Source organism: Papio anubis, chromosome 9 (genome assembly GCF_008728515.1).
Source record: "Papio anubis isolate 15944 chromosome 9, Panubis1.0, whole genome shotgun sequence".
NCBI lineage: Eukaryota > Metazoa > Chordata > Mammalia > Primates > Cercopithecidae > Papio > Papio anubis.
In genome coordinates this window covers 48592175-48614329 of record NC_044984.1, presented here as the reverse complement: position 1 = coordinate 48614329, position 22155 = coordinate 48592175, and the positions used below count along the sequence as shown (strand labels likewise).

The following is a 22155-nucleotide window of genomic DNA, read 5'->3' as shown; positions in this document are numbered from 1 at the left end:
AAAGTGTGGGTGCTTCATCTGACTCCTTCAAGTGATTGTTTCTAGGCTCTGCCTCTGGAGATGCCATTAGAAAACTGATAGGCATGGGGAACCAGCTTCTCCCCACAGAGTGAAACTCCCAAACAACCAGTCCCACATTCCTCTCTGACTCATGCTCCCAACCTCCAACTGTGCCCTAAAGGTCAGTGGGCTGGGAAACAGGCCACATCTAGGACAACTGCAGCTGGAATAAGATGTCTATCCTGATAGCCAGGACTCACTCCTCCCATCCTCAGACCTGGGTAACTCCCTGGCCCGTGCCCCAAGTATTGTGATAAGATGCTGCCAGTGATGAGAAAAGGGTAGTCAACAAGGAATCCACCCTAGGGCTGACAGCCTCACTGGGGAGATCAGATCACAGGCTCCATGGCTCATCTCTGATTCCTCGACTTGCCATAGCAGAGCATCCTCCTGGTCCCTGAGGAGGAGACACTTCTTATTATCTAAGTCAGTGGATGAGAGCAGAGGCCACATGATTTTGTCATTTGCTGAGTGTCTGCCATGTGCCAAGTCCTATGCTAAGTGATAAATATACAATGGTGCATAAGCCTTGTATGTAGCTTACGATCTAGTAGTAGAGGCCACCATTAAACAGGTTCACAAATGTAATTAGTGTTACAAAGAGAAAACAGAAGTGAAATAAATCCTCATTGCTTTATCTTTGGATACCTGCACTCATACTCATACATACAAACACACCCTTTGTGTCTATCCTTGATGCTTGCTCTGACTCAGTGTTTCTGTCAAACCCAAGGCAGTGGAAGTATGGAGTCTGCAAAAATCCACAAAGTGGATAATGCACAAATCAGGAATAAAGAGTTGACCCTATTCCAGTATGAAAATTCACCCCTGGCTATAAGTCTAGGTATAAAAGTCATATCAAAATTGGTCACAAAATTCTATTTACACATCTAGGTTGAATAAATTTTATCTTCACTTCCTCAAAGCCACCCATCTCTGAAGCAGAAAGGCAAAAAAAAAATTTTTTTTGAGAAACCAGAGGTACACGCAACCATAGGGAAGAGAGGACTCAAAAGATGGGTTTGAGTCACCCTTGCTTCCTCTCTCTATGTCCCATTATGAAATCACTGAGTCTTAGGCCTGCACACAGAGCTTTGGGGAGTCCTCTTGTTCATTTCGCTGCCTTCAAAATCTGCAGACAAATGCTAATTGACCCCATTCTTCTAGATCCTCAGACAGAGGGACTGCCCAGTTTCCTTCAGTAAACCACACTGTTGGAGAGTTCTTCTTTGCTAGCTCTTCTTTGCTAATTCTATTCATTCTTTCTCTACAAAATTAATTCCTTTCTTGATATTTTGTGTTTTAAACCTAAATGTGCCAAGGGGAAGAGGTAGACACATTATAATATTTCCTCCTCATCCCTGCATAAACAGTCTGAAAAGTGACCACCTCTTGTTTTGCTTCAGAGGAAATTCCAGCAGAGGTTCCAGGTGGAAATATCATAAAAATTTGGGAAGCTGGGCACGGTGGCTCACGCCTGTAATCCTCTGGGAGGCCGAGGCGGGTGGATCACAAGGTCAGGAGATCAAGACCATCCTGGTTAACATGGTGAGACCCTGTCTCTACTTAAAAATACAAAAAATTAGCCGGGCGTGGTGGTGGGTGCCTATAGTCCCAGCTGCTCGGGAGGCTGAGGCAGGAGAATGGTGTGAATCTGGGAGGGAGAACTTGCAGTGAGCCGAGACTGCACCACTGCACTCCAGCCTGGGTGACAGAGTGAGACTCTGTCTCAAAAAAAAAAAAAAAAAAAAAAAAAGGTTGGGAAGCTGGGACTGGGACTCTTCTCCTCTGCCATCAGTTAGCATAACCCAGGTTTGGAAGACCTCCATGCAGCAGGCTGGGAAAAATCCAGGGGCAGTTTCTAGGTGGTATTTCCTTCCCTCAAGTATGGTCACTCCAGAAAGTTAAAGGTCAAAGGACAGAAGCTAGGTGTAAAAGTTTCTTTGCTTTACTGTGAAACCTTTTCATACAGAAAAAATGGGTAGGCTGAATGATGCAAGGAGCATGTGGCTGGTTAAGTTAAATTCCGCAGGCCATTATATGATTACAGAATAGAACCAGGCAAAACAAAGTGTGGAGTTCATTAGGACAGATAACTACAGCTGAAATTAAAACAATATTATAGAAAAATCTAGACACTGGGTTTACATTATACTTGGTCTTTATGCTTTACTTAATGTAAGAGGAGCACCTTAGTCATATAAAGTCAGAGTCCCAGAAACCTTAGTCTTTTGTTCTCAAAAGCTAAGGGGAAGAATAAATATTTTAGCCCTCCTCAAATTATTTTATTTATGGCCCTGCCTTCAGCTAGGAAGACACATCCTAGGTTGGTCATTTAGGTCCTCTAGCAATTTCATCCTAATTTCTAACTAAACCCATTTCTTTGGACTTTTCCAACTTAGAGCTATGCTCAGTCAAGATAACCTTTTCACCAACCCCCACAGCCTGACTCTTCTCACATTTAAGCCTCAGATTGAACAATGAACGTCTCCCATCACCTAGAGTGTTGTCTTCACAGACTACTTCCCACAATCTCCCATCAAAACCCAGTTGAAATCCTTTTCTTGCAGTCTTCCCTTATTAACTGCAACTAATTGAGATTACTTCTTTACTCCAGTTTAACTTAGCCATTTAATTTCAACAACATGTAATTACATAAGCCTGCAGGTGAGTGCATATGTGTGTGTTTCTATGGAACAGTGGGAGATTAGACTATCTAGTTTCCCCACTCCACTCCTTGGGGTTCTTCAGTAAATGCTAAAATTATTTTTGAGATGGACTAACTGCTCGTCACAGAATGAGACACAAAAACTCTTCTGTATCAAGTTCTGAAAGATGGTCCAATGATGAATAGCAATTTCAAGAATGGAGAGAATGACTTACAGAGAAGAGATATCCTGATTCTGTACTCCATCAGAATTCACACTTATGACATCGTTTGGGAGCATTTGATTAAGTATTTCTAGTATCAGACCAATATCTAAACTCCCATTCAGAAAGAGCATCGAGTATAAGCTTTATACAGGGGAGAAGCATGGTAACCTAGAGCAGCACCTAGCACATAACAGAGACTCAGCCAGCATTTGTGGAAGGAAGGAAGGGTTGAAAGGGGGGCCTGAGAGGGGAAGGAAGGGATTGAGAGGGTCAGTAGGTTCTAAATCTCTCTTTATTGTCATTTCCTAAAGTTGGTTGACTTTCCAAGCAAGAGAAAGCCAGTCAACGATTTCTCTGACTAGAGGAACTGGAAGCCATGGGGATGAATATGAACTCTGGCTAATAGGAAAAGGAATATCAGTATGGGGAAGCTTCCTGCACAATGGAAAACAAGATACAGATAAATGAGATACAGAGAATTAATGCTGGAGTGCCATCATTGCTATCAATGTTGGGAGAATTAGGGGTAAGGACATTTCTGGAAGCTAGTTAAAGAAGACTTTCCAGAGGAGGAAGAGGAGATAATAGACCCGACTTTGGCAAGAAGGAAGCTACAGGATTAAGCACACAGGAGTAGGACTGATGAGAAGAGCCGTGTAGACCATCAGAAATGAGACAGGGTAACTATGGAAGGGGAAGCAGTTAAATCGCTTATCTTAGCATGAAAAGGCTTTGTTGAAAGTCAGGAGAACTGAAATGCTGGGAGCGTGAGTAGTTGATGGGAGAAATTGGTAAGAGACCTAGAAGATTTAGATTTGTCTTTTCTTAAGCATATGAAACAAAAGCGCTCAAAAAAACATTCCTTTCTTCACATTTTACCAACAAGCAAACGGGAGCAAAATGTGAGCCCTTCCTCAGACACCTGACAAGAAAACTGCTGTCGGTGACATTATTGTAGCATAAAACAATCAGCTTGGTGCCAAAAGTGTAATGAATACTTTTATGCAAATACATTGCCCTTTTTGCTGACACACAAAATCCTCAAACTGACCTTGTTCCCAGAAACTAGTTTATTTTCATCTTCAACTGTCTCTCCCTTGATCCTGGTTTCTCCCTGAGTGGACCTGCACAGACAACCCTTCAAATGCCCTTTGTCAAGCAGGAAAGCTAATCTCAAACCAGTCCAAAAAGTTTCCAAGGATGAATCTGTGTTCAAGCTTGTTGAACTGATTCTCAAGCCTGTCAGTTCCACCTGCAGCCTTATTTTAGATGCCCTTAGATTTTACCATGAATAGGGCTAGAGAATATCCAAAGACAGAGCAAAATGGTGACATGGTTAGAGAAGCAACTGTAAGAGCAAAATAAACATAAAAAGCTTGGCTCTGTAGTTTGGAGACTTCACAAAGAACTAAGAATTGAACTACCATTCGACCCAGCAATCCCATTACTGGGTATATATTCAAAGGAAAGTAAATTGTTCTACCAAAAACACACACGCACCCCTATGTTCATTGCAGCACTGTTTGCAATAGCAAAGACATGGGAATCAACCCAGCTGCCCATCAATGGTGGATTAAATAAAGAAAATGTGGTACATATGCATCGTGGAATACTATGCAGCCATAAAAGAATGAAATCATGCCCTTTACAGCAACATGGATGCATCTGGAAGCCATCATTCCGAGCAAACTAACACAGAAACAGAAAACCAAATACCACATGTTCTTACTTTATAAGTGGGAGTTAAATATTGGGTACACATGGACATAAAAATGAAAACAATAGATACTGAGGAATGAAGATGAGCTTGATAAAACTATACAACTCTGCTACCATGGACATAAAAATGGGTGACCAAGGAAGAGTGTAAATTCTGTCTGTTTACAGGTGGGAGGGGCTTAAGAGCTGAAAAACTCCCTACTGGGTATTATGCTCACTTCCTGGGTGAAGGGTTCAATTGTGCTCCAAACCACAGCATCACATAATATGCCTTTGTAACAAACCTGCATGTGTAGCCCTGAAATCTAAATAAAAGTTGAAAACAAGAAAAAAAAAACCTGGCTGTATTATCCAAATTAATTTATATTTCTTGAGCATTGCCTATGCAAAGCATTACGTTAAGCCCAAAAATGTAAAGGGATATACAGTTAAAAAATAAATAATCTTGGGGGAGTTAGTTTGAAATTGGTACAAGATGGCAGAGAATAAGGAGGGAAAAAAAAAGAAGAGAAAAAATATATACAATTTCCACCTTCCCATAACCTACAAAATAGTAAAAGAGATAATAAATATGTAAATATTATTCTAGTACAAAACAGTAGTATAATAGAGACTCAAACAATGTGACACTATAGTTGCAGGAGGGTCAGAAATGATTCTTGCTACAGAGATCTAGGATGTAATCTTGGAGAAGATTTTAAGCTAGGCTTTAAATGAAGGATCAGATCTTGGCAAGCTGATGAGGAAAGGATGGCATTCCAGACAGAAAGAACAGCATATGCAAAGGTCTAGAGGCATAGAACAAGTTGAAGAAACTCAAGTAGACCCACGAGATTGTAGTCTAGGTTATGTAAAAGAATATTGATACCAATATTATTGTCGCCATGGAGGGCCCTGAAGATCAAGCAACAGAATTCTAATTGTATTATCTGTATATTGGAAAACCAGGAATTAAGATAGATGCACCATATTTCTTTGAAATTTCCAGATAACTGACTCATTTTCTGAAGTTTGAGAACCAGTAATGTCCTAGTTATTATAGGAAAATGAGATTTCACATGGACTCCATCATGGAAGCTGCTGTCTTTCTCAAGCTCATTTGCTCCTATACAACTTCACTGCCACGGACACCAAGGAAGAGTGTAAAGTCTTTCAGAAGAGACAGGCCTTTAACAGAAGAGATTTTAATCCACTGAAGAAGGTGACGGTAATAACTCTGCTCTCAGTCAGGAGGCTAATTGAGACAGATACACAACATCCCTCCACGGACACAGGCAGACAGTAGATTACAGAAATAAGTGCAAATAACACAATGTTGAGGAACTATAGAATAGTGCAGTCCTTGGAGCCAGGTAAGGCCAATTAAGAAGGTTTTCTGGTGGAAGTGAGCTCAGGCAGGACTGGGTATCTACAAAGAAAATGGACAAAGTTGGACAGAGAAGATGGAGAAACAGTACCTGGAGTAGGTAAGGAGGAAACTGGCCTGTATACATGTTTGGAGGCAAGTATGAACAAGCACATGCAATGAGTGTCATGTGTGAGAGACAGAAGAATGAACTCAGCTGGAATGGAGAGTCCGTAGCAAGAGCTAACACGGATCCAGTCTGTAGGTAGACTGGTTTCCAGCACAGCAGCCTGGGTTAATATTGGATACTACCCCTGGCCTCTCCAGAAGGAATGATAGGAATTTAAGTCTTTCTTTTCTCCTTATATTTTCATGAGACATGGGTTACATTTCTAGTTGTTCTGGAACACTGACTCATCCTTCTGTAATGAATGTGAGTGTGCTAGGGTATGATGCTGTCTATTGCACTGAGGGACAAAGTGAGGCCACAGCCAAGGAGACTATTAGGCCCAAACTCAAATTATAATTAAAAACTAAGCTCTGGCCAGGTATGGTGGCTCACACCTGTAATCCCAGCACTTTGAGAGGCCGAGGTGGGAGGACTGCTTGAGCCCAGGAGTTTAAGACCAGCCTGGGCAACATAGGGAGACTCTGTCTTTGCGAAAAAAATAATTAGCCAGGCATGGTGGCACATGCCTATAGTCCAAGCTACTCAGGAGGCTTGAGCCTGGGAGGGTGAGACTTCAGTGAACTGAGACTGTGCCACTGCACTCTGCCCTGGGTGACAGAGTGAGACCCTGTCTCAAAAATAAAACAAAACCAAACCACTAAGTTCTGTTGGGCTTTGGTATTCTTTGGTATTCCTCTATTCCCCTGTACACAGGAATGTGGAATTCTACCTAAGCCAAGGGAAGAAGTGGTCAGATGTGGAGGTAGAGTTTATTACAGGAGACTGCAGAAGGCCTGATATGCTGCCTCTCATAGCCCAGGCTCCCTTGGTTAATACCAACATTCTCATTTCTAATCCCATCTACAGTCACAGATACAAGTGGCCACAATGGAAATTTCCCCAAAAGTCTGAATGCTGGAGTAGAAACTGCCCATTGACCATTCTGAGCAACCAGTGAAGTCATGTTGACCCTATACCATGAGGGAAAAACTGAGTCTAAATTTTGTTGAGTAGAGCAGAACTTTCATACAGCCCAGCTACAATTAGAAGCTGGGGACCAAGGCATCCCTGAAACCCAGCTAGGGAATCTTTCCCTCATGTTCTCTCTAAGCTTCACATTCCACCATAGAACACAGTAAAAAAGAGATTGCCCCACACCCTTCTGTAGGAAAAAGGTACATTTTGGGATGGTTTGGAGGCATCAAAATGGTAAGCAATTTTAGGGTACAATTAAGACCTGGCTGCTCAACCCTACAATAAATTACCATCAAAGGCACTCACACGTCAACAGGGGAAAAAAACACATGTGCTTGCAAGACGATGTGTGTTTGATGCTCATAAAAAAGATAAAAATATAGGTCATCATCATGTAACGAGCTTGTAGGTGTCAGAACGTGTGCTGTTGGGGGAGGTAAGGGAGGGGAAATGGAGAGGGATCAGCAAACCAAGAAGGAGCTGAAGTCAGACTCCTATCCCCAAGTTCTTCCCTTCTGCTGAAGACAGTGGACTGGCAGTAAGGGGGCGAAGGACCCCTCCCCCATTTTCTTTTCCTTGGGGAACATCCCCTTTCCTGCTCCCCCCAGCTGGATTTCCGACATATTAATCATGTCTCTCATTTTGAAATCAGCCAGTCAGGCTATTATTCAAGCATTGTTAATGACACCATCGGCCAAGGTATCAATTAGGCAAGTTGGGATAAGAAGAGCAGAGAATAGCGCTGGCCAGAGAGCAGAACACAAATCTGTTTTGGTGTAGGTAACCCACACGCCAGCAAGGGCTCCTAATGCTCTTACTTCTACTCCTCTTAAAGGCAACTTCAAACGCACTGAATTCTCCAGTCAAGACCCAAGCCAAACTGTTACTTCATAGGATCCCCTCACTTGCTCCGTCAGTTGACCCTTAACTGGACTTCAGATAGTCACATCAAATCACTCAGGATATGCAGGAACAGGGTCACAGCTAACTAGCTCTGGGCAGCGCTTATTCCTGTGACTAAGGCCCAACATCATGGGAGAAAATGCTTCCTCCACCATGCTTACGCTGGCTGCCTTGGGTGGAGTTTCTTCTCCTTTGCCACAATATGCATTCTAAAGGTCCTTTAAAATCTAGCTCAATGTTTTTTTCATCAAGGAAGCTTTTGTTCTAATGAAGAAAGTCTTTATATTTGTTGATTCTTAGTTCTCAAATCTGATTATTATTTTCCCCATCAGGCTGAGAGTTTCCCAATGACTACAGCTATTAATAATTCTTTTTTTTTTTTCTTTTTTGCTAGATCTCCCTGCCTCCCACACCTACCAATACTCCTTTTCTCTGTCAAGAAAGGCTCTGTTCAAAGGGGCTATTCAGAACAAATAGGTGTGACAGGTACTCAGGTCACTGAAGTTTGGATCCTGGAGAAAGGACATAAAGAAAGATTAGAATAGAAACTGCAGCATAGTAGTTCAAGCAGTCATCAAGACATCCAAGTTGCTTCCCATTATATACCCAGGGAAGTCTTCAGAGCATTGTGTTTCTAGACTCCAGTCTTCCTGAGTCACTCCCTGGTTTCCTGTCACCCTTCCATTCTCAAGACAGACAGAAGGTTCTCCCTGGCTTTCTTCCACACTCACCAATTATCCAGATCTTCAGAAAGATGAAGGAGACTAAGGACAAGAGGTCAATGTTTCACATTTTTAGTGTCTCTGGATCCAAAGAAGGTGGCTGGGTCAATTAGGTTTCAAACACCACAACCAAAACTAGAAAGCTCAATAAAAAACAGTCACATTTGGAGTCTTGACACAAAACTTACCTAATTACATTGGCTAGGAAAGTGAGCACACTTCTCAGCTTTTCCCAAAAACTTAGCAAATTGAATTCCCTTTCATCCTTGTTCCACTTCTTGTTTCTCCTTTAAGATCCACCCTACTGGCCGGGCACACGGGCTCACACCTGCAATCCCAGCACTTTGGGAGGATGAAGTGGGCAGATCACTTGAGCTCAGAAGTTTGAGACCAGCCTGGGCAACATGGCAAAACCCAGTCTCTACTAAAAATACAAAAATTAGCTGAACATGATGGCACACGCCTGTAATCCCAGGTACTCAGGGAGGCTGAAGGAAGAGAATCGCTCAAACCCGGAAGGCAGAGGTTGCAGTAAGCCGAGATCGTGCCACTGCACTCCAGCCTGGGCCACAGAGCAAAACCCTGTCTCAAAAAAAGAAAAGAAAAATCTGCCTACAACTTTCATTCTATGCTCCAAAGCACCAAGCTGATAGAAAAATGAAGAAATAGGCCGGGTGTGGTGGCTCATGCCTGTAATCCCAGCACTTTGGGAGGCCAAGGCAGGCAGATTATGAGGTCAGGAGTTTGAGACCGATCAGCCTGACCAACATGGTGAAACCCCGTCTCTACTAAAAATACAAAAATTAGCTGGGTATGGTGGCAGGCGCCTGTAATCCCAGCTACTTGGGAGGCTGAGGCAGGAGAATCACTTGAACCCGGGAGGCAGAAGTTGCAGTGAGCCAAGATCGTGCCACTACAGCCTGGGCAATAGAACTAGATTCCATATCAAAAAAAAAAAAATTTATATATATATATCCACACCCTAAAGAGAAAACCTGTATCTATTAGCAGTCACTCCCTATTCCCCTATTCCCCACAACACCCCTAGCCTTGGGCAACCACTAATCTACTGTCTCTATAGCTTTACCGATACCCTGAACTAATACCCTGAATATAACATATACCTATACCTTTACCTATGCCCTGAATACCTCTACCCCAAATATAGAGCATACCTATACACTGAATAATTCATATAAATGAAATTATACAATATGTAGTCTTCTATGACTGGCTACTTTCAGTTGGCATAATGTTTTCAAGGTTCATTCATGTCATAGCATGTATCAATACTTCATTTCTTTTTTATTGCCAAATAATATTCCATTATATGGATGTCCCACATTTTATTTATGCATTATCAATTGATGGACATTTGGGTTTTCTGCTACTATGAACAATGCTGCCATGAACATTCATATAGAAGTTTTTATGTAGATATGTGTTTTCATTTCTCTTAGGTATATACCTAGAAGTGGAACTACCGGGTCATGTGATAACTCTAGGTTTAACATTTTGAGGAAATGCTGTTTTCCAAGATGGCTGCATCATTTTATATTCCCACCAGCAATGCATGAGGATTCCAATTTTTCCACATCCTCACCAACACTTATTATTACCTTGTTTTTACTACTGTTGTAATCATCCTAGTGGTATCATATAGTGGTTTTGATTTGTATTTTCTTGGTAGCTAATAATGTTAGGAATATGTAGGAAACATTTTCATATGCTTACTGGCCATTTGTATATCTTCTTTGAAGAAATTTCTATTCAGATCTTTTTTTTTTTTTCTAAGACGGAGTCTTGCTCTGTCGCCCAGGCTGGAGTGCAGTGGCATGATCTTGGCTCACTGCAAGCTCTGCCTCCCAGGTTCACGCCATTCTCCTGCCTCAGCCTCCCAAGTAGCTGGGACTGTAGGCACCCACCACCATGCCCAGCTAATTTTTTTTTTTTTTTTTTTGGTATCTTTTTAGTAGAGATGGTGTTTCACCGTGTTAGCCAGGATGGTCTCAATCTCCTGACCTCATGATCCACCCACCTCAGCCTCCCAAAGCGCTGGGATTACAGGTGTGAGCCACCGCACCCAGCCGATACAATTCTCTTATCAGATATATTAATGCAAATATTTTCTCCCACTCTGTGAGTTGTCTTTTCACTTCCTCAATGGTGTGCTTTGAAGCAAAAGTTTTTAATTTTGATGAAGTCCTCTTGATCTATTTTTTAAATTGTGCCTTTATCTAAGGAATCATTGCATTATCCAAGGTCACAAAGACTTACACCTATGTTTCCTTCTAAGAGTTTTACCGTTTTAATTAGCTCTTAGATTTAGGTCTTTGACCTATTTTGAGTTAATTTTTATATGTAGTGTGAAATAGAAATCCAATTTAATTATTTTGCATGTGGCTATGCAGTTGTCCCAGCACTACTTGAAAAGACCATTTTTTTTCCCCACTGAATTGTCTTGGCACTTATGTCAAAAAGCAATCGACTGAAAATGTGAGGGTTTATTCTTGGACTTTTAACTCTATTCCACTGGATAACCATATCTCTATCCTTATGCCAGTACCATGCTGTCTTGATTATAGTAGCTTTGTAGTAAGTTTTAAAATAAGGAATGTGAGTTCTCCAATCTTGTTCCTCTTTTTCAAGATTGTTTTGGGTATTTTGGGTCCCTTGGGTTTCTATATAAATCCTGGGATCTGTTCATCAATTTCTGCAAAGAAGCCAGTTGGGATTTGACAGTGATTGTGTTTAATCTTTTGATCAACTTGGAAAATATTGCCATGAACATGGGATGTTTTTACATTTATTTAGGTCTTCTCTAACTTCTTTCAACAGTGTTTTGTAGTTTTCAGAGTATAAGTTTTGTGCTTCTTTGTTGAGTGCTTTTTTGTTAAATTCATCCCTAAAGATTTTATTATTTTTGATGGTATTATAAATGGGATTTTTTTTTCTTAAATTCATTTTCAGGTTGTTTGCTGCAAGTATTATGATGTTCTTTTAAACACTATAGTGATAAGCATAATTATTTACAGAGTACCTAGTAGGTGAAAATGCTAGATTGATGGGAAATAAAAAGTATAAGACTCAGTTCCTACAATGAAGAAACTTACAATCTAGTTGAGAAGAAACAATGCTTTACATGTTTCTCCTTTACAGTTTTTCAAAGTGATTTCAAATACTTCATAATACTCGACTTTGAAAACACCATTCATCCATTTACTCAAAAGTGTGTATGAGGCTGGGCACAGTGACTCAAAAGTATGTATGAGGCTGAGCACAGGCAGGGCCTGTAATCCCAGCACTTTTGGAGACTGAGGCAGGAGAATCGCTTGAGGCCAGGAGTTTAAGACCAGCCTGGGAAACATGGTGAGACACCTCCCATCTCTATAAAAAATAAAAAATTAGCCCAGCATGGTGGTGTACCCCTGTAGTCCCAGCTACATGGGAGGCTGAGGCGAGAGCATCACTTATGCCCAGGAGTTTGAGGTTAAGGTGAGCTATGATCATGCGCCTGCATTCTAGCCTGGGTGACACAGCATGATCCCATGTCTAAAAAAATAAAAAATAAAGTATTTATTGAGTGACTACTATCTAGAAACACCATACTAGATGCTGGGAATTAAATGGAGAAGAAAACAAATAAAATCCTTGCATTCATGAATCTTACCATCTAGTTAGAAAGACATACTAATCAAATATAAATCATAAATTTTGGTAAGTACTATAAAAGAAACACACATTAAATAGTAGGGCAGGAATTGTGAATAAAATAAAGTTCCAGTGCTTGCCATCTGCTTCTCAAGAGACCACCCTCAACGCAGCCCCCATATTACAGAAAAGAAGATGAAGGTAAACAAGAGTTTTGGTGTTCCGGAGGTAAACAGCAAAGGATACTATGAGAAGGATCAGGCCCTCCAGCTATAATACTGAGTTGTTCGATTAGATGTACAACATTTGGGTTTTATTTCCCTTCCTTCAAGAAAAAGAAAGAGGAAGCATGATCATGAGGGATGCAAGCCCTCCTGTTGCAATCAGGTCAGCACACTTTGGCCACCAGCCTCACACTCTGCTGGGCTCAAGCAGAGAAGCAAACAGTAGTTCTATGGAGGACACAGCGAGGACCCCAGGCTCTGCTGCTCCACTGCCCTAAGTGCAGGCTGGGTTTAAACTGTTTTTCAGCACTGGCAGAACTAAGCCAAATGGGCTTTTTAATATGATCTCACTTTCTCCCAGGTTCCAGCTTCCTTAGTACTAGTCAATCTGCCCTAACTTTTAAAAGTGCCACATGAAACTAGAAAAGGACAAAATTATGGAGAGCTGACAACTACTTTATGAATGGATTATAGAAAGAAAACTTTGATTTTATTTCTTATACATTACAGACATATTGGAAGAAGGGGCAGTATATTTTATTTAAAGAGGGAAGTGGTGGCCTGGTATTGGTCCAGGATCTCTCCCTAATTTCATCTTGACAAGCAGTGACATGGCCAAGCCACCAACTGCAATAGCAGAGCCTAGACCAGAACCCAGACCTCCTGACTCCTATTACAGTGCTTTTGCCACTGCATTTAAAGAGACTTAAATCCTTGGTCAATTCATGGAGCAAACACGGCACCATCATTAGGACTAGGAGATACAAAGGTGAATAAAATAAAGTTCCAGTGCTTGCCATCTGCTGCTCGAGAGGCCACCCTCTGCGCAGTCCCCACTCCAAAGAGTGGATTAGATTCTGCTCATTTATGCATTCGTAATACCTTGTGCATTATTTCTACCAGTACACTTAAAACACTATATTATAATTACCTGTTGATATGTTGATTTCTTCTGCTAATTCAGTGAGTACCTTGTAGGCAAGGATCTTGTTCTTTACCATCCCAGAACATAGCACGGCACCTGGTACATCGTAGAGGCTCAATAAACCTTCATTGAATGAATAAATGAGGTGCCGGTTCAATCCTCCTCACCCCACTTCATTCTGCTGGCACAAACCCATATAATATGTGACTGTATATCTCACAGGTGAAAACCGGAAAGCTGATATGTGCCCACTGTAACTAGTGGATCACCAGTAGTATGGGTGAAACAGCAACTCTATGAAACTCACAGAGCAGTCCTACTCCCTTTTCCTACACAGCCCTGCCAAAGGGGAGATTTGGATTCAAGAAAACAACAAAGTTGATTTCATGTTGTACATATTTAATGAAATGGGATATCTAAGACTGAACAATCCAGAAAACTCCCTTTTTAGTTCATCCATGGGTAGCCAATCTTGGCTTTGGAGAGGGTTGTCTTTTTCCAAGGCCAGGTTTGTTTTTGTCTCCCCATATGCCTCAGTTTGGTCTTGCCAACAAGTTAAGAGAAGCAGTTAGGAGAATGAGATGCATATTTAAAGCTAAGTTGTTGCAGAGCCAGCTCAGAGAGAGAAGAGTCTTATTAAAACTCATCTATATTCTTTTTCATAAAATATCACCATAAATGGACCTGTTAAGCCGAGTTTCGGGAGCCTCTGTAGTCGGCTGAGCTCCAACTACCCACAGGGGACAGGAAGATGGTAGTGGATGGCTTCCTTCCCACCCTCCACTGTCCACCGTGTGACCCTGAGCCCCAGCTCTGGGAGGTGATCTGGGGAGATGCAATTCCAATATCTGTTCCATTTTGGATGCAGAATCAAACTATGTTAATCAGACAAGCAGAAATGGCATAGAAATCAGATAAAGATTTTATAGTGGTTTGTAGACAATTTCTTAAGGCCTTTGGGGACAAAAGCATATCTTTACATATGTTAGCACATATCGACGTATATGGATACTGTGTGCTAGTCTATCATTGTCTCTGGAGATCAGTTAGGTTCACTTCCTCCCCTTCATGGGCCATCAAGCTACAGTCATTCAAGCCCAGAAATATATGAGGGTCAGTTTGACAAAAGAGCGAGTGTGTGTGTGGGTGGGTGGGTGGGTGTGGGTGTATTCACTTATTTGGCACCTGTATGTGAGAGCAGGCTAAAGAGAGAGAGATTGAGATTCTGACTTCATTACAAAGCCAAATTAAAATTATTTTTCTTAGCTATTTCTTGGGTAGTTTTCTACTCCCTCTCTCCAAGAGTGCAGATAAGTAAAAGTTGACCCAAAGGTCCTAGCAGCTATTCACACACATGCATCCTCAAAAGTAAAATGAAGTGCATTCATCTGGTTCAAATTACAGAGGCTGTGTCTATATAGCACCAAATAAGTGAAGAGTTTAGAACCGGATTCATATAACTAGTAAACTCAGATTACCTAAGCCCCAGAGTAGATTATTCGTGTCTGAATTGCCCACTTTGGCTATTTACACACAGACTCAGTACCATCTCTTTGAAAAAGCTAAGATAGATAACAACGAACATCTGTATACAAAATAGAAAATGTATACATACTTTATAAATCTAAATAACTTGGAAGCATCAGAATATTGATGAAATTTTCGGTCAAAATATTAAAATGGCTACAATTCTCAAAAAATATGCCTGAAATAGCTTCATAATTATTTCCATGCCCCATAAGGCTATTGTCATTACATACATAAATTTATATAGCAGTCTATTTAAATCTACGCACATGCATACACAATATGTAAGCTACTAATATATATAAACCTATATGTTTATAGGCTGAGATATATGGGGATTCATAGGCACATTTGTGTTATTTATTTTATTAATTCATTTATTAGATTTCCATTAAACATGTCTATTTTGGTTTATTATATGGTAAGAATCTGTCTTCACACAGCTCTACTCACCCTGTTTCCATAGTTCTGGCTGCCAGGAGGGCTTGCGTCCTGAAGCCTGGGGGTTTTTAGCTATTTTCTTTAAACTGTGGGAGAGGTCAGCCATGGCTTAAGTGAACTCATAAATACATCCCCATGTCCTGGAATGTCCTAGGTGTGCCAGCCTGCCCATACAGCACCTGTCACCTATGGAAGGTCCACTGTCCTCCCTAAATAATCTTTATGTCCTTCTGTATGTAAACAGGGATAGAGCTTCAATAGAACTGTCACCTTTCCTGGAAAGGGGAAAGAGGTGGTAGGGGGGAAATTATGGAATCCTTTCTGTTCCCATCTAGGTTTAAATATAACTCAGAGTCTGGATAAACAGATAACACTCTGCCCCTATGTTTACATGACCTAAAATAACTATACAGTGAGCCAAACAATGCAGAGAGTCAAACTGAGTCTCATGACCCTGTTTGGATGTCTTTACTAATCAACCAAATCTCACATCATTTGTGTGATCCAAATACAGCTGCCATCTCTCCAGTAGTTCTCATCCCTGGCTGCACGTTAGAATCACCCAAGGAGCTTTTTAAAAATATGGATGCCTGGGTCTCATGGCACACCAGTTGACTCTATACATCTAGGAGTGGGACCCAGCCATCTCCATGGTTTAAACGTTCCCCAGGTGATTCAGATCCACAGTGAAGATTGAGAGCCACTAATTTACACTGACCTAATTCAGTATAAGGCAGAGAAGTATACCAGGAACTGGGGACTGGTAGACAATTGGGGTGATTCTAGCCAAAAATTAAGCCAACAAACCAAAACCAAAGTAAGCGTCCTTTTGCAGAAGATTTTTCCCCATGTTAATATCTGCTCACATAGATATAGCCAAAGAAATTGGGCTGAGAATGTGAAGACGATTGTCACATTTGAGAACCCATTCCCAGAATAGTTACAAGGAAAACTGGGGCATACACACGTACACACACACACACACACACACATGCACACACACATACATACCATGTGACTGCTAGCAACTTAAAACAAAAAAATTTTAATTGAATTTCGGGGCCTGGGGAAGATCTGAACCTATAATTATTTCTTAGCAAACTTGCTGAACACAGGGTTTTCCTCCTCTGGGACGAGATGAGACGGGTAGCATAATGAACCCTCTTTAATTAAAAAATAAAATGTTTTAGGATAATCATATTCTTCTAAGTTACATTTTTTTTAAAGGAAAGGACAGATGGTGAGAAAATGTCAATTTTCAAGTGCCCCGTGTTAGGCTGCCTCAAATGGACTAGTTTCTCATTCAACCCTGTAGATTCAAAATTAGATCCTTAGGGAGACACTTGAGTCCTTGCAGTTTCCTAACAAGAAGCTAACTTTTTAAAAACCCTATCTCTACTCCCACTTCTCTTAAATGCAATAGGCAGGTTCGATGTCAATTGATTCCAGCCAAGCAAAGCAGTGGGGAGAGAGCAAAAGTCACGGTACTGAGAAACAGAGGCTCCTGGTCCAGCAGTTCTCTGACCTAATTTTGTGGGATTCTCTAATAGAGAAGTGGAATATTCATGTTCCCCATTAGAGAGCTCTTCCCCAGTTTCTTTGGAGATATTTGGGATGTGAGTAGAAAGACAGAGGTGGGAAAACACTCATCTAGATCTTAAGTTGGAGGGAGGCGCAAGCTCTGATGAACTGAAAATGTCTCTCTTGCAGCAGGAAAACTAGACTAAGACAGAAGTGGGGGAGAAGTTTTGCCTGAGTTCTACCTCTCAATGGGATCTGTGTGGGTTGGCGGCCTTGGAGGACAGACAATGATCTCCAAGATAAATATGAGAAATCCAATTCAGGAGGTTTCTCTTCAGTGTCACCATTCTCATTTGCTTTGATACCTATTTCCTCATCTACTACTTCTGGGTGCAGCCCCCGTAAAGCGAAAATTTCCGAATCCTAATGAAGATATCTTTATTCAAGGGAAAAGGTAATACATTGGAAAATTTAAATGGAAATCTGTTTTCCCCCACCAAGCTTTTCCTATACTACTTTTCTGAAAAGAAAGAGCAAAGATACAAAGCAGCCTAAAATCTATTACTATAGTTTACACCAAAAATGATCTCTGATAGAATCTACATATTAGGATGTGTCTATATCCCCCCAGAGCAGGTATTGTGGCCTCTTGTAGGCAGCTTCTTTCACCTCTTAAGATACATTACAGCCTTTCCCTAGGCAGTATAAATCTGTGTTCTCATAGTTCTATGAGACTGTAGTGTCTAGCCACTTGCGGAAACATCTACACTTCCAGCTACATTTAGACAAACACACATGCATACACCCACACACACCCCCTCCCTATATCCAAATCAGACACCTGTGGTGCATTCACTGGTCTCAGATGCACTTACACCAGCTACCTGGGATTCCTCTAAATTCCTACTTATGAATTTAGAAAAGGCAAAAATAATGTAGGCAAGCATTTGCTCCCAACAGGAGTCTAGATGTGGATAAGTAAAGGTAGTGTGAGTGGGAAACCCATTTTCTGAGATTTTATAAGACAAAATAGGGTAAGGACACACACATACACACACATACACACTCCACATGCACCAGAAACACTCACCTGCTGTGGCTGAATGCAAAACTGAAGAGGCCTGGAAATCTACTGGTGGGGAGGGGCCTCACAGTCAACAGCCCAGAGAACTTTGCCCTGCCCAGGTCTACACCTGCCCAGAGAGAATTTTGGTAATTTCAATAAAACCAAATTAAATCCTAAAGTAAGCCTAGTTGGTGATTCAGGAAGGGTAGCCCCAGACCATTATAGGGTAGCTATAAAATAAAAAATAATATATAGATGGATAAGAATAGGAGCAAAGCAAATAAAATCATTTTAATGGTGGAGAGAGGGAACATGGCAGAGAAGAGGGAAAACTGCCAAGTGTAAAGAGGGAGTTACAGGATTCTCCAGGATAAGAGAACCTCTCTGACAACCTTTTCTTTTTGTAGCTTTTGAGATGGGAGCCTGCAGAAGACAGAAAAGATTGGCACAAATCCTGGGATTTGTGCATTTGTAAGGAAAGTGGAGCATGCTTCAGTAAAAAATGCCTCTCTACATAAAACAGAGGCAAAGAGGTCTGTGGTGTTGGAAAAAGTGGAGGGGTGTGGAGGGCAGCAAGCCATTGACATCCCTGCTGTCAATAAATGTTATCTTTTAATTAGAGGGACAAGTTTGGACGCAAGACACTTGATGGATGTTGACGCTTTATGTAAGCATGTTTTAGTTAGTTTTTCATGACATCCTATGAAATTAATAGTATATTACTTAATTTAGGTGAGGAAACTGAAGCTCAAGGGGTTAAGCAACTTGCCCAAGGTCAAAAAGCTAGAATGTTGAAGTTCTAGGATTTGAACCCAGGTCTGGCTTGCTCAAAGTCTAAGCATGTTCTTTCTATTGCCATGAAAGAGACCAAATGTAGTGCCCACGTTTCCCAAATAGATACAGATCTGGAAGGATGGCTGGTGTGTCAGCTTGTCCAGCTTACTGCTCTTTGTGCAAAATCCCTGCCCTACTCCCTGGAGCCCCTTCCCTCCCCCGAGAACTATCGTGGGCAGGACCTCTTTGGCTAAGGTTGGCTTCTTTCTCCCCCACCACCCTTCACAAGAAGAAGACATCAAAGATTGCGCAGGGTCATAAAGAGAGGGAGGGTGTTAGAAGGGAGGAGCCACCCTGGGCTCATAAACTGGGCGGGGTGGGGGGACCCACCCATTTGTCAGGCAACGCTGCATCTCACTTTCCCCAAAAACTGACATCTCAGCTCTTGCTTCAGGGCAGGGTGCTTAAGCAAAGCGAGGGTGGCGGGAGTGAGAGGAGGCACATTGGAGCGATTGGAGCACCAGGTTATTCTGACAGAAATGGCGCCTCCTCTCCACCCGCACCCTGTGAGGCTGAGACATTTAGGTGGATTCATTTGGTTCTCGTTTCAGTTCTGCTGCTCTGTGGCCTTAAGGAGCTTCTTCCTGTCCTCTCATCTCTTCACCTTGTTCTGGGGGTAAATCATCACTGGCCCACCTTACCTGCTGAGCAGCTCACTGGAGACCACATAGTGGAGGTGTACCACACAGAACAGCCAAACTCCCTGGGCCACAATCAGGCTACACCTCCTGAAAGACAACTGGAGAACCAAAGAGCATCAGTCTTTGTGACCTCCCTGTACCATCTCCTCCTACCATCAGAGGAAACCAGAGCCTACAAACTCTCGGGTACTGTCAGAACCTGCAACGGTCACATTAACTTAGTAAAAACATCTGTGTCTTAGATCTGAGTGCAGTTGCCTCCATTGGCCTGTGAGCTCCCCAAGGACAGAAATCAGGTCTTAGCCCTAGAGGGTTCCTCCACTGAATGGAGAGCTCTGCACATAGTAGGGGCTCTTGAAATGGCGTCACCAAAGTCCATAAGAATCAAGAAGTTTGTTCTCCTAGGCAAATTGGATAGTCGAAATTAAGATTCCCCTTCCTCCTGATTATTTTGGCCATAGAACTGTTCTTTTCTTCATCAACATAGTCATCAGCAAGCATTTATTGACCATTACTAAATAGAGGGCTAGGCTCGGTGTTTGGTACAACAGATGTCAGGTCCTGCCATCAGGAGACATGAAATATACATTTTAATATATACAGAGTTTCTCAGCTCCACCACTTTCTGGTCATGAGGTGTCAGACAAATTATTTAACTATTCTGTGTTCCTTATGTTAAAATGGAGAAAGAAAAAACCCCTACCTCACAGGGTTGATGTAGCAATCGAATTAGATCGTGCGTATAAAGCACCAGTGTGTGACATATAGTAAGCACTCAACAAGCTGGCTGTGGGAAGCCAGCAAAAGTATCTAAGCAGAAAAGTGGCAGAGAGAGAGAGAGAGAGGTGGAGATTGGAAAGCTTTACTCTACTCCCACTAACACAGAACTAGTGGGATAACAGCAAAAGATATTTAGATTGGGTCTAAGATAAAGTTAATAATAGGTGAGTCAAATAGTACATGAGCTCTTGTTCCCCTGACATCTTTAAGAATTGGGCATCCCATTTAAAAAAAAAAAAGAATGAAATTATGTCCTTTGCAGCAACATGGATGCAGCTGGAGGCCATTATCCTAACCAAATTAACACAGGGGAAGAAAACCAAATACCACATGTTCTCACGTATAAGTGGGAGCTAAACACTGAGTACATATGGACATAAAGATGGAAACAATAGACACAGAGGAATACTAAATGGGGAAGGAAGGCGGGGGTGAGGGTTGAAAAACTATCTGTTGGGTACTATGCTTACTATCTGGGTGATGGAATCATTCCTATCCCAAACCTCAGCATCACACAATTCCCCATGCAACAAACTTTCACATGTACTCCCTGAACCTAAAATAAAAGTGGAAAATTTAAAAATTAAATAAATAAATAAATAAAAGAACAGGGCATCCAACCACATGTTAGCAGTATGGCCTAGAGAGGGGACCCTGGACAGATTAGCCTCTGGGGATTCCTTCTAAGTAAGACTGCTTAGAATGTTCAAAACTTCAGCAATAAAATACTATCTGCACGTAAATGACGGCATTTTTTTCTCAGTTTTCTTAATATTTACCTGACCTTACAGTTAGATTTACTTTATATTTTACACCTAATATCTTTTGGGCCCCAGGCTGAGGTCATCTTATCCTCATTCTATGAGTTAGGAACATTTCTGTGAATTAGAAACTCTGTATCCCCATCCTGAAATGTTCTTCAGAAAGGGCTCCCTAACTCCTTCTTCCATAGCTGCACAATAAAAAGATCTTCAGCCTCCTTGCAACAGTTACTACATTTTGATCAAGTGCCAACTGGGTCACTTACTAGTTTTGTAACCTTGAGGAACTCACTAAACACTCTGTTCCTCAGTTTTCTCATCTGTAAAATGTGGGCAAGAATTCCAAGCACACAGGGTTATTATCGAATGATGATAAACGAAAACACTTTGGAACTGTAAAATGCTCTTTAAATGTTAGTTATTATTGTTACTCCCATGTTTCAGTGTTATGGAGAGAGAGAGAAAAGGAGGCAGTTGGCAGGAATTCTGACACCAAACCTCTTTTCATTTACATAGTTTGATTTATACATTTGGCTTTTTTTCTAAATCGAACAGTATTTTTGAAATCCTCAACAAACTGAAACACTGGTGTTTGCCAAGTGGGTAGCACCTGGGAGTTGAGAAGACTTCGTTTAAGGGACTACCGTGTGGCATTCAAAGGATGAAGCACTGGGGACGTCTCTTATAACATACTGCAGGTTAGGTCCTGCAACTGTCAGTTCCTAGCTGGCTTTAAAGAACTTCTAACCTCCAAACCCAGCAAAGGATGCTGGGACAGGAGCTAAATCTGTAATGGGAGCGGTGTATAAATTCTGCTCCAGGGTGTGAAAATGAGGCCTAGAGGGAAGACATCAAGCAACCAGGCACCCTCCTTCCCCAAAGTCCTGTTTATAGTATAAACAGTAATAGGATTGGCAGATATGGGCTAAGGATAGGGAAACAAGGAGCAGAGCTTCTCTGAGCCCCAAAGACAGCAATTGCAATGAACTACAAATCTTTACAGTCAGGATGATGGCT

At 41.6% G+C, this 22155-nt stretch overlaps 1 long non-coding RNA gene across 1 annotated transcript in view; it reads right to left on the bottom strand.

The window, feature by feature from the left end:
- The window catches only part of LOC116268874, a 51265-nt gene extending 30624 nt beyond the window's left edge, over nt 1-20641 (bottom strand). The window contains exons 1-2 of the long non-coding RNA XR_004176072.1: nt 19598-20641; nt 18147-18249 (exon numbers count right to left, since the gene is read on the bottom strand). This is a non-coding gene — a long non-coding RNA (uncharacterized LOC116268874). The remainder of the gene's footprint in view (nt 1-18146; nt 18250-19597) is intronic.
- Nucleotides 20642-22155: the final 1514 nt, after the last annotated feature.